The sequence below is a fragment of the Atta colombica genome, unplaced genomic scaffold, assembly GCF_001594045.1.
Source record: "Atta colombica isolate Treedump-2 unplaced genomic scaffold, Acol1.0 scaffold107, whole genome shotgun sequence".
Lineage (NCBI taxonomy): Eukaryota > Metazoa > Arthropoda > Insecta > Hymenoptera > Formicidae > Atta > Atta colombica.
The window spans coordinates 363,873-376,371 of NW_017259192.1; the positions used below are offsets into that span (position 1 = coordinate 363,873).

The 12,499-nt window shown below is 32.4% G+C and overlaps 1 protein-coding gene across 1 annotated transcript in view; it reads left to right on the top strand.

Moving 5' to 3' along the window:
• Positions 1–7,576: 7,576 nt before the first annotated feature.
• The window catches only part of LOC108691913, a 62,526-nt gene continuing 57,603 nt past the window's right edge, over positions 7,577–12,499 (top strand). Inside the window, exon 1 of the mRNA XM_018199872.1 lies at positions 7,577–8,545. The gene's annotated coding sequence lies outside the window, so the exon portion shown is untranslated. The remainder of the gene's footprint in view (positions 8,546–12,499) is intronic.

Genomic DNA, 12,499 nt, shown 5'->3' on the forward strand with positions numbered 1-12,499 from the left:
GTTCTTTCTTATCGTTACGGCACCGCGTCGCGACAACTGTAATTATTTTAATGATTGTGCGCGTACGATGACAGCGCGCGCTACTGTAATTGCCACGCGCGCATACCGGGATTGCGTTAAATTCTTAATGTGTAACAAATAAATAATCGCGTTACCTAGAGCGATAAGTAACGGAGTTCGGCTTGGAATCTGGTAGAGTCGACTCTGTAGCGATCACAAGGATTATTCGAGAGCTCCTCTCTTTCCGGTGAAACAAAGGATCATTGTCAAATTGACTCTGGAAGTAGAATTTACTTCCAGTGTGTGTCAGGTCACTCGGTTATAGATTGAACTATATATATGACGCTGACGCTTTTTATCATGCATTTTCAACGTCAATTTTGATCATATAATCTTTGATGTTGAAAATAAGCATTGAATGTCAGCATGAAAAGGCACCTCAACCCTCCGAAGGCCAAATTAGATTTTGAAGTCACACTCAATATTTTGATTTGAAAATTTTGATTAGGTAAATTTAAATCTGTACAAAATAAATAAAATACAATTCGACTTTTACGCGTGATAGTAAAAACTCGTTGTTAAAACTTTCACAAGCATGCAAAAATTTTCTCAGATTTTTATACAATTTGAAACAATATAAAACTACATTGAAGCTTAAAAATCCAGATTGCTAATAGAAAATTTCACATGGCTGACGGAAGGTTAAAATGTAACGTAATGTTTTTTACTTTAAAGTAAAAAAATTTCCTATTCTACAATGTGCTCTTTGTTTCCTGTTTCTTGCTTTTTGCCTCTTGCTTCTTCTCTCTTTACAACCATTTTATCGACAATTCTATTTCTTGCTACGTGTTTCCTGTTTCTTCCGAAGTTCGTTAACTTTTATCTTGGGCGACATAAAATAAAAAACCAGATAAGAGCAAGAAGCAAGAAATATAAGATGTAAAAATAACAAAAAGCAAGAAACAGAAAACAAAAAGCACATTGTAGAATAACCATAATCACTAATATAGTGACAGATCTTATACATCGATAAAAAAAAATTGAGAGTTATTTCTTAAAATCTAAACTTCTTTTTTTAAGATTCTTGCGATCTGTCGATGCACACTGAAACAAATTTCGATTGAAAACGGACAAGTCAATATATTTTGATCATATTAACTACAATGAGGAAAAGATATTTAAAAACTTATTTGTGAGAAATATGTTTCAAATAATTAAGTAAAATAGTTCCAATATATAAAAACAAACAATTAAAAGAAAATATGTGGGGGAAATAGGTGTAAGTCAACAAGTATTTGTTGCTAAAATTTTTAATACAAGTGAATTTAAAATATAATCTAAAACAAACATTTTAACTTATATTCTCAATGTTGCTAATAAAACAATAAAACCTAATAACAAATAGTAAGTAACGGTAATTTTACATTTGTTTTAGTATAATTATTTTGTTTAGCATAATTATAATTAAAAATTAAAAAACTATTAAACATGATAGTATTAAAAAATAATTTATATCAACAATGCATGTTACAATACTCCACCTCAATGCCAACAAAACTTTATCCGCATTATAATAGAAGTTGATGTACAGGAAAAACAATTGCAATCAAACAATCCAGATTGTTAGTTATATTTTTCTTATTTAAATTATTTTTTAATAAATACCGTTACGCGCGTTTAATAATATATTGGATATTTGATTATATATATCTCCAATATTCTAATAGATTTATCTAGAAAATTCTAAAGAGTTCTCTCTACATAGAAGTTGTAGATGGTCATGGAGTCTTAAGTTGTAAGAAACCAACCAAATCACAATCAAATATAAAGAGAATACTCGATTAGAATTGGTTAATTTCCTACGACTTCTACGACCGTTTACGACTTCTATATAAAGAACTCTTAATTTGTCTACTTTCCACCAGAACTTCAATTAATGCAATCAACTTCTTTTTCCAGTGCAGGTAATCAACTTTTCGTAAAACATCGCAAAGTTTACTTTCAGTGCTTTGAGAGGAAGAAACCCTGCCAGAGAAATTCGTGCGAGTGGAGTCACGCACACACGTCACACACAATTGCGACAGATGCACCGTGCATTGGTTGTTGGAAAACAAACACGCGTGCTGTATGCACGCCGAAAGGGCGACAGCTTGAGGGGCGACGGCGCGGCGGAGTCCGTTGCACGCTGATAACACAATTAGCTTGTCTCGTCATGCGCGACCTCCGATAAGGGCCAACTGTACTCCCGGCTCCCCGGTGACCCCTATCTTCCTCCTTCGCCGTCCCACATCTACTACTGGCATCGTACAACCGGCCAGGATTGCAGCCGGGCTGTTGGATCGTCCGCGTCAGGCAGGATCAGGCAGAGAACAAGAAAATCCCCCCTGGGACCACGCGGCGATTCAGGGACGCGCGATAAGGGCGCAGGCTTAACCCTCTTTCGGACGAAAGGGCTGCCTCGCGACGTTAATACCTTCCGGCAGGTTTTCCTTGGGTGATTTATTCCGGGAGAGGGTCCAAAGTCTCGTGTTGCACGTACGTGCATATATAGGCGGATATGAGAGAAGGCCACGCGGGACCACGTGCTTCAAACACAAAGCAACTGAAGATCATGGTATATTTTGTAAATTTTTACTTAGTGGATTTAATATTTATTTATCATTCTTTTTTAAATTCCAAATACTGTCGATGAAGGCTCTGTGAATAAGTGGAGCTTAACGTTTGGCTTTTAAACTTTTAAATATTAATTATGTCTTACCACATATAGCTCAGAAATTTGTAGCAATATTGCAATAATATTTTGTAAAGTTACTGTAATATTATTTGAAGGTTACAATGTTGCTGCAAATATATAATTGGAATGGAATAAAATCAATTTTATTTTATCAAGTATATTTAATAAGTATATAATATTATATAATATAACTGTTAGAAATTTTGTTAATTTGTTAAGTGATATATTATGATGAAATTGAAAAGTAATGAACGGTTTAACTGAAAAGTAAGTTACAGTCATAACTTAATTTTAAATATAATGAATAAAAAAATTAAATTTCAAATCTATAATGTATCACTAAATTTAATTTTTTTTTCTATTAATCTATCATTAAATTTCAAATCTATTTCAAAATTTATGGAAAGTACATTAAATTTCATAAAATTTTATAAGAATTAAATATATTAAATTTCATTTACATAAATATATTTTCAGTTACAAATACATTTTATGATATTTTTAGCAATGTAGACTATAATTGTAATACATTCATATAAATTATACGAGATGTAATATATGTATAAACATAGTAATGTTTGTCAGATTAATTAGTAAGTAATTAATAAAGTAATTAATAATGTCATTTGAGTAAATTTGAACATATTCATAAGAAAGTTGATTTGTCATATACAATTGTAAAATTATTTTATGTTACAACTCAAAGAGATTATTTATTTATTCGTTAAATGCGCTTCATATATTCCATGCTAAGATTGTCGTTAATACTGATGTTATGCAACATAGTTTCCAGTGCACTTTCTTGGCTTCTGTCATTGATATAATATATCTGACCTGTAATACATGAAGTAATTAAGGAAACAAAAGATAAGTATAGTTAGTAATATAAAATCCTATTGTAATTTTATACACACACATAATTTTATACACACACACACACACACACACACACACACACATAAAATTTGAATAAATAAAATCAAAACTAGGACTATTATTATTTATATTTCTCACAAAGAAATTGTCAATTACAATTTAGAATATTCAGATAATATATATATATACAGGTAATAACAACTCCTTTAAATTAATGGGATTTAATACAACTAAATAAAATTATTTAAATTAATTTGAATAATTATAATATTTATAAATTATATGTAATATGTGTTGCCTTATACAAACTTACACAGATTTTATATTTTTATAAATGCATTGCAATGTTTGCAGATTGTATAATCATTTTGTTATTTGGTATGTGATAATTACCAAGTATGTGTAACTTCTATTGGTTTAGGCGTTGATATATTCTAAGGCTCAGGCGTCGATATATTCTGAGGCTTAGGTTTTGACCTATTGCTCTTACATGACGTGTTATCAGATGGTTTTCTAAAATTGTCTTAGATGGAAAATGAAATAAAATTTCACACATTTTACACTTTACAATAAATGAGTTTCCTTTCGAGAAATATTGCCACAAATAGTGTTCATCATTACTCCAGATATCATAAGTAAGTTGGTTATCATTCTGCATTGCTATTATATTCGTGCTGTATCACGGAGTTGTGTTATTACTAAACACGGCGTACTGATTATTCTAAAGAAAATATTCGAAGGAACTGTTTGAAGAGAATTGAAGGAGAAATGGTGAGTTTGTATTAAAATGTAAATATTAATATATAATTTGAATCTTGCTGACACAGTTGAATTGTATAAGGTACAGTTTTGTGTCTAATTATTCGATTCCCGTAGTCTAACATTTAAATTAAAATATTTTGCCCATTATAATATAAGTCAATTAAGAAATGAGATTAGCAGTAAAGGTTAATTAAATTTAAACTTGTATAATGATTGTTTTTTTGTCTGTATGATTTTTAAAATATAAATTGTAATAATTATATTGTAATAAAAGCGATGTCTACATTTTTAATTTATATTGAAAATATAGAATCGATAATATATAAGCTATCTTTTGGTTTATATAAATAATGTATATAAAATGAACGTACAAAATAAATTGATTTTTTGAAAACAATAAAAGTATATGCAGGGTATCATTGGCTGCGCCAATCAGCAGAAAAAGTTTTGCAACCGTTGTAAAATTTTTAGATATGATTAGTTTATACATTTAGATCCAGTGAGGAATTAAAGACAAGACCAATCGTATTAAAGAATTTTACAACAGTTGCAAAGCTGCTTTTTCTGCTGAATGCAGCCATTGTATATCCTACATATATTTATGATTGTATCATTATATAATATATAAATATATATCAAACTAATGATATATTTAAACCATTTCTGCCATGATCAGCTTTAATTTTTTAAACTTATTTTTTATCTTTTTTAGTTCTTAGAATTAGAAACATAAAGAGTAAGTTAAAGTTAATTCCATAATTAAATGTATGATATATTCATTTTTCCATTAACACAGATTAACTTATTTAATTTAATTTGCCTTACTTTTTACCTCTTTCTAATTCTAAAAATAAAAAAATAGAATTAAACTGAAATTAAAATTAATCTATATTGATAAAAATGAATATGAGTCAGACAATGATATTTGAAGTAAGAATTTATGTGGTTTCCAGAGGAAAAAATTTCTCAATCCGCTCATATGTATGCACGTGCAACAGTGGATTCGAAGATGGCGAAAGAGACACGTGCGCTTTTATTACGCTTTATACGTCTCCCTATCCAGATTTTAAAACATTAATAATTATTTTTGAGGTCCATTTATGGGTTTCCGGTTCCGAGAGGAAACCTCATCATTGTCATGTCCCCGCGTATATCCACGTGTCTGATTTTTTTCTGTATATTTATTACCGCACACGTGCGCATGAGCAGCAACGCGCTGTACAGCATGATCGTGATCCTTTTTGCTTGAATATTCGTATTTATGGGGATAGAGGGTTGACTTCAAGGGAGATACTTTATTGAATCATATATCCGAAGCTTTAGCACAAGGGGCCTGGGAAAAGACTTGCAAGATTTCATATTTTCATTGAAGACAATTAATATACAAATAAAGTATGTTTATCTTTTATTTCTTACATATTTTTTATTGTTTATTCTATTTTTAATTATTTGGTTTTTTTAGTTGAATATATATTTCGTATCGTTTAACTTTCTTTCTTTTCTTACCAATACGAAAAGAAAAAGAGGAAAATGAATGACGCAAGAAATTCAGTTGAAAAGAATAGACCTGTTTTTATGTACAAAGAGAATGCAGAATGTTGAAAAAAATCTAAAATTTTCAGGGGTTTTCTTTTTTACTCTTGAAAATTTTCTTTTTAAAAAACGTTTTATTTTTCATCCTTTTTCTTGATGGTATAAAACGTTATAATCTGTTAGCAATAAAAAGTACATTGTTAGAAATGTACTTATGGTGAACGAAATTAAAAATAATGAATGATTTAACTGAAAATTAAATTACAGTAATCACAATGAAATGAATGTGTACATTAACTTTACGAAATTTAATGTATTTTAAAGCAAATTTTAAAAATACGTTACATTAAAAGTACATTAAATTTCATGAAAAATACATTAAATTTTATGTATACACAAATATACTTTTTAGTTATAAATACATTAAATTTAATGTAATGTCATGAAATTAAATTCAAATTGTATAACTTAAAAGTTAATTAAATTTAAGAACATTTCTAACAGTGTATGTGTATGTATAAATATGATATACTTATGTACATCTTCATGTACCTCGCAAGTTTTTATTAAAAAATCAAGGTAACAGTAGACGACAAGCAGAAAGTATAGCAGAAAGTAGCTCATTGATACTGTAGTGATATCTTTCTTATATTATAGGATACTTATCCTATATTATATATAGGATTTGTGACTTTCTCTATTGTAGAAAAGGAGAGATACAGTCATCACATGGAGAATTCTTGTCTTCTATTAATATACAATATATGTAGTTTATTTGCGTTTCTCATTTATTTGAAAATTGTATTAAAGTCTTTTCAATAAAATCTTCAATAAAACCTAAAATTTTAAATAAAAAAACCAAAAAAATCCAGAATCTCTCAGAGAAATAAATCTCAATTTTTTTCACAAGATTTCAGTAAACCTCTTCGAATCGAATGGTTCGCGGAGAAATCCTGCTTGGCCGCATCGGTTAACAGCAGTCTCGCCGAGCCCTTCTGGGCCTCGAGAAAGTATCGGAGTTGAGAAAAAAAAAAGGAGAGGCCAACGGGTGGATGAAGAGCACCGGCCGCAGGGGGTGGAACACGGTGTGGTAATAGCATAAATCCGTGAACTGTGTGTAGTCGGTTCCCGATGGTCTCGAGGAGGGGGAAGGGACAGGCAGGCCGGAGGCAGACCGAGCGTTGGAAGAAACGACAGTCGCCACTCGACGCCTGCACCGAACGGAAGGTAGCTCTGTGAGCATTCGGCCTTTTCGGAATTCCGCTTTGCGTATTCCGCGTAGAAAAATTCTTCCCACCGAGAAAACGAGTCTCGGGGCGAACTTCGACCGCGAGTAGTTCGACGTTGATTGCGAACTCGTTGCGCTCTGTATTAAAAAAAAAAAAAAAAAAAACAAAGAAAGATAAAAACACTACTTCGAAGAGATTTCTTCTTTTCTTCTTTTTTTTATTTCTTTTTTTTTTATGAAACGCGAACGATCGCGGTAAAGAAATGATGAAACGTCGCGGGATCGTCTTGGACCCAGTGTGAACGTCCGTAGGAGGGGAAAGTCCCGCGGCGCATCGATCGAGGGACCGATCGATCGTGTGAGTGGGTCGAGCGGAAGCGCCTTTTCCGGTCGGCGGGAATTTCGGCGAAGCGATCGGGACGCGCTTCGACGGAGAGGAAGATCGAAGAGAGATCGACTTCTCGAAGCGCTCTCGCTGGACCGCTCAGTGTCGCCGTGTTTCGCCCGGTCGCTCGGTAGCGATTCCGCAAATGCGATTCCGAAAGCGGCGCGACTCGTGAAAGTGCGCTGGCGGCGGTGTCGGCCTGTCAGCCGGACAGGTGCGAGAGTAATTGACACGAGGACGAAGTGAAGACAGTAGGGGGGGGGAAAGAAGAAAAGGCATTTGGAGGGAGCGAATAAAGTGATCGAGCGACTTGTTGTTCTCGAGAAAATCGATCGAGGACGTTAATGCGAAATAAAGTCAAGAGGAGGTGGACAGAAATACTTGGAAATACATTTCGAATAAACATTTTAGTAAACAAGTGTCGGAAGAATCGGATGGAGCAAGATAGTTTATTATTGAAAGAGATACAGCGGAAAAGAGATAAAGCTGTGACATTTAACGGATGATAGAGAGACGGATGTAGGAGGGACAGAGAGAAAGTGACGTTACTTCGATCATACTAAGAGTGACCGAGAGGAAGAGAGAAAGCAGACGACGGGTAGGCACCGAAACAGGTCTCCACGTGACACGGACAAAAGTTCGCCGGCTGAAGGAAGAGGAGATCGGTGTGATCTCAGTAACGGAAGCGTTGTGCGCGAGTGTGACACATTCGGTTGCATCCTCGCTTCGTCGATTTTTTTTTTTCTTTTTCCTCGGCTATTCCGTGAGAAAGTGCAGGCCTGACGTTTCACCGCGAGGGAAAGAGCACGCGGATTACTCCGGGATCAGAGAAGAGAGAAATTTTGCGACGCGACGAGCGAGAGGAGGAGGAGAAGGAGGAGAAGAAGGAGGAGGAGAAAAAGGAGGAAGACCACACGAACGCACACGAGGAGACGCGATAAATTGATATTGCTTTATCGGATATCAGCGAAAACCGAGAGAGGGGAGACAACGGATCTGCGCTTCCCCGGGCGAATCCGCAAGCGTGGTAAGTGCGTTGTTTCGTTTATGTGTACATATATGTATACACAGATGTAAACACGCGGCGGAAACACGCCGCCGGCGCTCGGACGGAAATCGATCGTCCTCGGCGATTGGTCCCCGCGGATATCGCGAACGTCACGTATCTTATGCAGGGATTGTAAATTGAGGTAGCCGGTGATTTGGGTTTTCCCCGGGACGATCGCGAATATAACGAGAAAAAAAATATATTTCCATATGGATTGGATTCAGAGTTATCCTGTACATTCCGAAATTCTCTACGCTACTCCGGAAAAAAAGACGTGGTAATAATAATCAAATCTAGGGGATAGTTATCAAACTTTTAATAAGTTACTAAATTTACTTTTTGTGAAATAATTTTAAAATCCAATACCAATTTTACTTTTCTACAATATTATTTTATTCTAATTATTAGGCGGAAAGAACGCCTTTTGCTGAAGTGTTAAAAATTTATAGTTAAATACAGATTTTTAAATTGTTTAATTGTTTGTTGGACCATCAAAATGATTTTTTTAAATACTTAAGGATGTATTTTTTGGTAGAATGAAGAAATAAACATTTTTCTACATTGTATTTGAAAATAATACAAAAAGTTTGGCGACGATTTAGAATCTGGGCAGAAAATTATTTCAATAAAAAGGAGATATGCTCTCTTTTAAAAAAAAATTAAAGTAAAATGAGAAAATTGGATACTTCTAATACATTCATAAGCATCTATGACAATATTGCAAAAAAATTTTAACATTCCAACAATCAGTTTAAGCTTCCTACATAATTATTCCAATGGTCCAAACAAAATTATTTTTAAATCTGTATCTAGCTAAATTTTTAGCTTCAAAATTCTTTCTGTGTACTGAATAGTTTATTACTCTTTTTATATTCAATAATATTTACTAATTATTGGACCAATAGTTCGTATCCATTACCAAATGGAAATTAAAGATAACTTCTTTCTAGTGTACGATAAAAATGCAGAATAATAATTTACACATTTCAAAACTTTTCAGGATGAAGTTCTTGAAAAATCCTATACAGTATTACTCTCATCAATATTAATCTTACAATTTATGTAGAATAATTTTGCAATATTCGTAACACTTTTAGTAATCTCATTCATTCAAAGTTTGTTGCAAACTTCACCACATGCATTTAAATTTCAAATTCACACATTATCGCGAAATCGTGCTGTATTTCGTGCCTTTGGATTTTTGTTAGAAAGTTTTTTGGTTCTCTCGTATTCGAATTTTCTACGCCTAATAGAATATCGCGACAGATCGATATCAGCGTCGATCTCTGGACAATATTACACAGACTGATCATATACGACCGATTAATTAACCCGCGGCGTGTTGCCTCGGTTTGTTTGCTTGTAAACAAATGATGTGGAATCAGGCTAAAAACGCGATTGTTGATATACCGACCACTCTTTGCGTAATTACTTACCTTTGCGATTGTCACTCATTAATACGAGGTACGCTGCGAATGGCGCAGTGCGTGGACGAAGTGCCGTGTAATTAAATCCCCTTGTATCCAAGAACAATTATGCTCGTTAACAGAGCGCACTTCGCGGTTCTCAATTAGTTTCTCGAGTATGATTCCGATATTAAGCACAGATTTAACCTTTAATTGCGAAAATAACTTCACTTGCTTCTCGGTAGTCTAGGTGAACAAAAAACTATTTGAGTTTCGCGGAGAGTATTGTATAATTTATAATATGTTTTTTAATATACAATCTGGGCCATAAGTATAATTATTATTACATAATAAGTATTATTATAAAGTTACTTTTACAAATTGATGTAAACTTTTTAAAGAAAAATAAATTAAGAAAAGTTTTATTAAAAAATGATATTTATTTTTATAACAATTTCAATATCTTGTTAGTTCCTTTAGCTTTCGTTCCTTAGCTTTCGTTATCGAAAGCTTTTCTAAGAAAATATAATAAATTGAAGTTTTACACTGATGGCCAAGATTACATCTTATTTGAAAATCATATTTTATTTCGATTAAACTTAGTACATTTAACAAATTGCGAGTCTTCCAATTCTTTATGTTGATATCTTCTTAATTTTAACGTAACGTATTGCATAGATATTGATTTAATCGTCTCTAATATTGTCGGCTATTTGTCAAGTCACAGTTTCATAAAACTACTTTACACACATTATTGTGCAACGAAAATTATTCCATTTACCATACTCATTATTCGTCATTGAATGCGAGAACGGTCAATTATTGGCTTTTATATCTTTATTCACATCGAATACGTCATGTAATAAAATTCGGAACGCACTTTAATAGGACTTGTAAAGAGATGTTAAAAATTGTTTAACAAGCAAGAAGAATTTATTCGAAATGACTGAGCATTGTAATTAGCCATCATAAATAACGATGGCTTTCAAGTAATGACTCTTAGTAACGACCTGTTCATTGCAAAAAAGAATATATTTGGATAAAAGCTTCGATAAGTTTTAGAGATATTGTTTGATATAAGAGGAGTAGACTTTCAAAATGCGTTTGATCTAAAATTGATAATTTTCAGAAAACGAGAGAAAGAAAGTACATAAGAAAAATAAGAAAACTATGTGCTTTACAAAAAATAACAATATATCAATCAGTAGGATATGAAATATAATTAAACAAAATTGTTAAACAAATGCATTTTACTTTTTTCTAGTTAAAAGACATAATGTACTTCGAAATGTCTATGTTGTTTCAGCACATAAATTAACAGTGAAAAAAATGCTTTCTAAATATTTCAAAATAGCTTATAATATAAATCTTTTAACTCTAAACACTATGCCCTCTTAAACTCAAAAAATGAAATTGTGGACAAAACGCATTTTTAAAATCTGCTCCTCATATATTTAAACTTTCTTTCACTGAACAAAGACTTGCAAAAATAACATTTTACGAAATAATATTACAAAGAAATTTTAGGTTTTTTTATTATTAGTTTCAGAATATTTTTCTCAGTGTTTATATATACTTGTGTCTGTAGATACCTAGACTTTCTTTAGCTTCATAATTTACATAATTTACAAATTGTCATAAATGCTTTTACTGGACTCTTATATTTATTTTTTCTCTTTCTGTAATCTCTGCCTAACAATATCTGTCTACCTTTCACTAGAACTTTTGAAAATTATTGTTCATCGCTCGCAATACTTTAGGGATGAGTCTTCCTCATAAAAGATAATGAACGGAGAAACGATAATAAACTGCTGAGGCATGACATCAGCAGATAGATAATTCTATAAAATGTTAGGAACTTGATGTTCTTAATCGTTAGAATAGAAACGGTTAGGTACAATTAATAATAATAAAATTAACAGTAACATCAAAATATTTCCCATTTCAATGTCACATTTAAAACGCGTTTCTGTTTTTTGAAGAGTTTCTGATAGTCAATTTCTGTTTACAATAGGATAAAAGAAAAACAATACGACTTTGAATAATTAAAGTTGTAAAGTTTCAAATATGCACGAAGATAACAAAATGTAAAATGTAAAAATACTAACAAAGAGTATCTATCAGTGAAAACATTTATTTTTGACGAAAAAATAAATTTTTAAGTAACTTTTTAATTCTTTCAATTCCACTATTATGAGAAACGACATGCCGGCTCGTCTATTAATTTAATTAATTAAAGTGAATTGAAATATTCTCTTGGATTGAAATGCGGGTAGTCTATGTTCTTGTATCGGATTACGATCGTGTAAATTCCAGTTCCGACCAGCGAGGTCACCGATACCCGGTTAACGGAGGTCAGGATCCGCGTCTAGATCGGACAGTGAAGAAGCCAATCTAGATCAAAGTAGATTGCCGTCACATGACGATGTCAACTTCCCAAGACGTTCTTTGAAGTTTCAATAGCGTACGTTTTATTTATCAGTGAAAATTATTATGTTAATTTACTATTAATATATATATAATATTA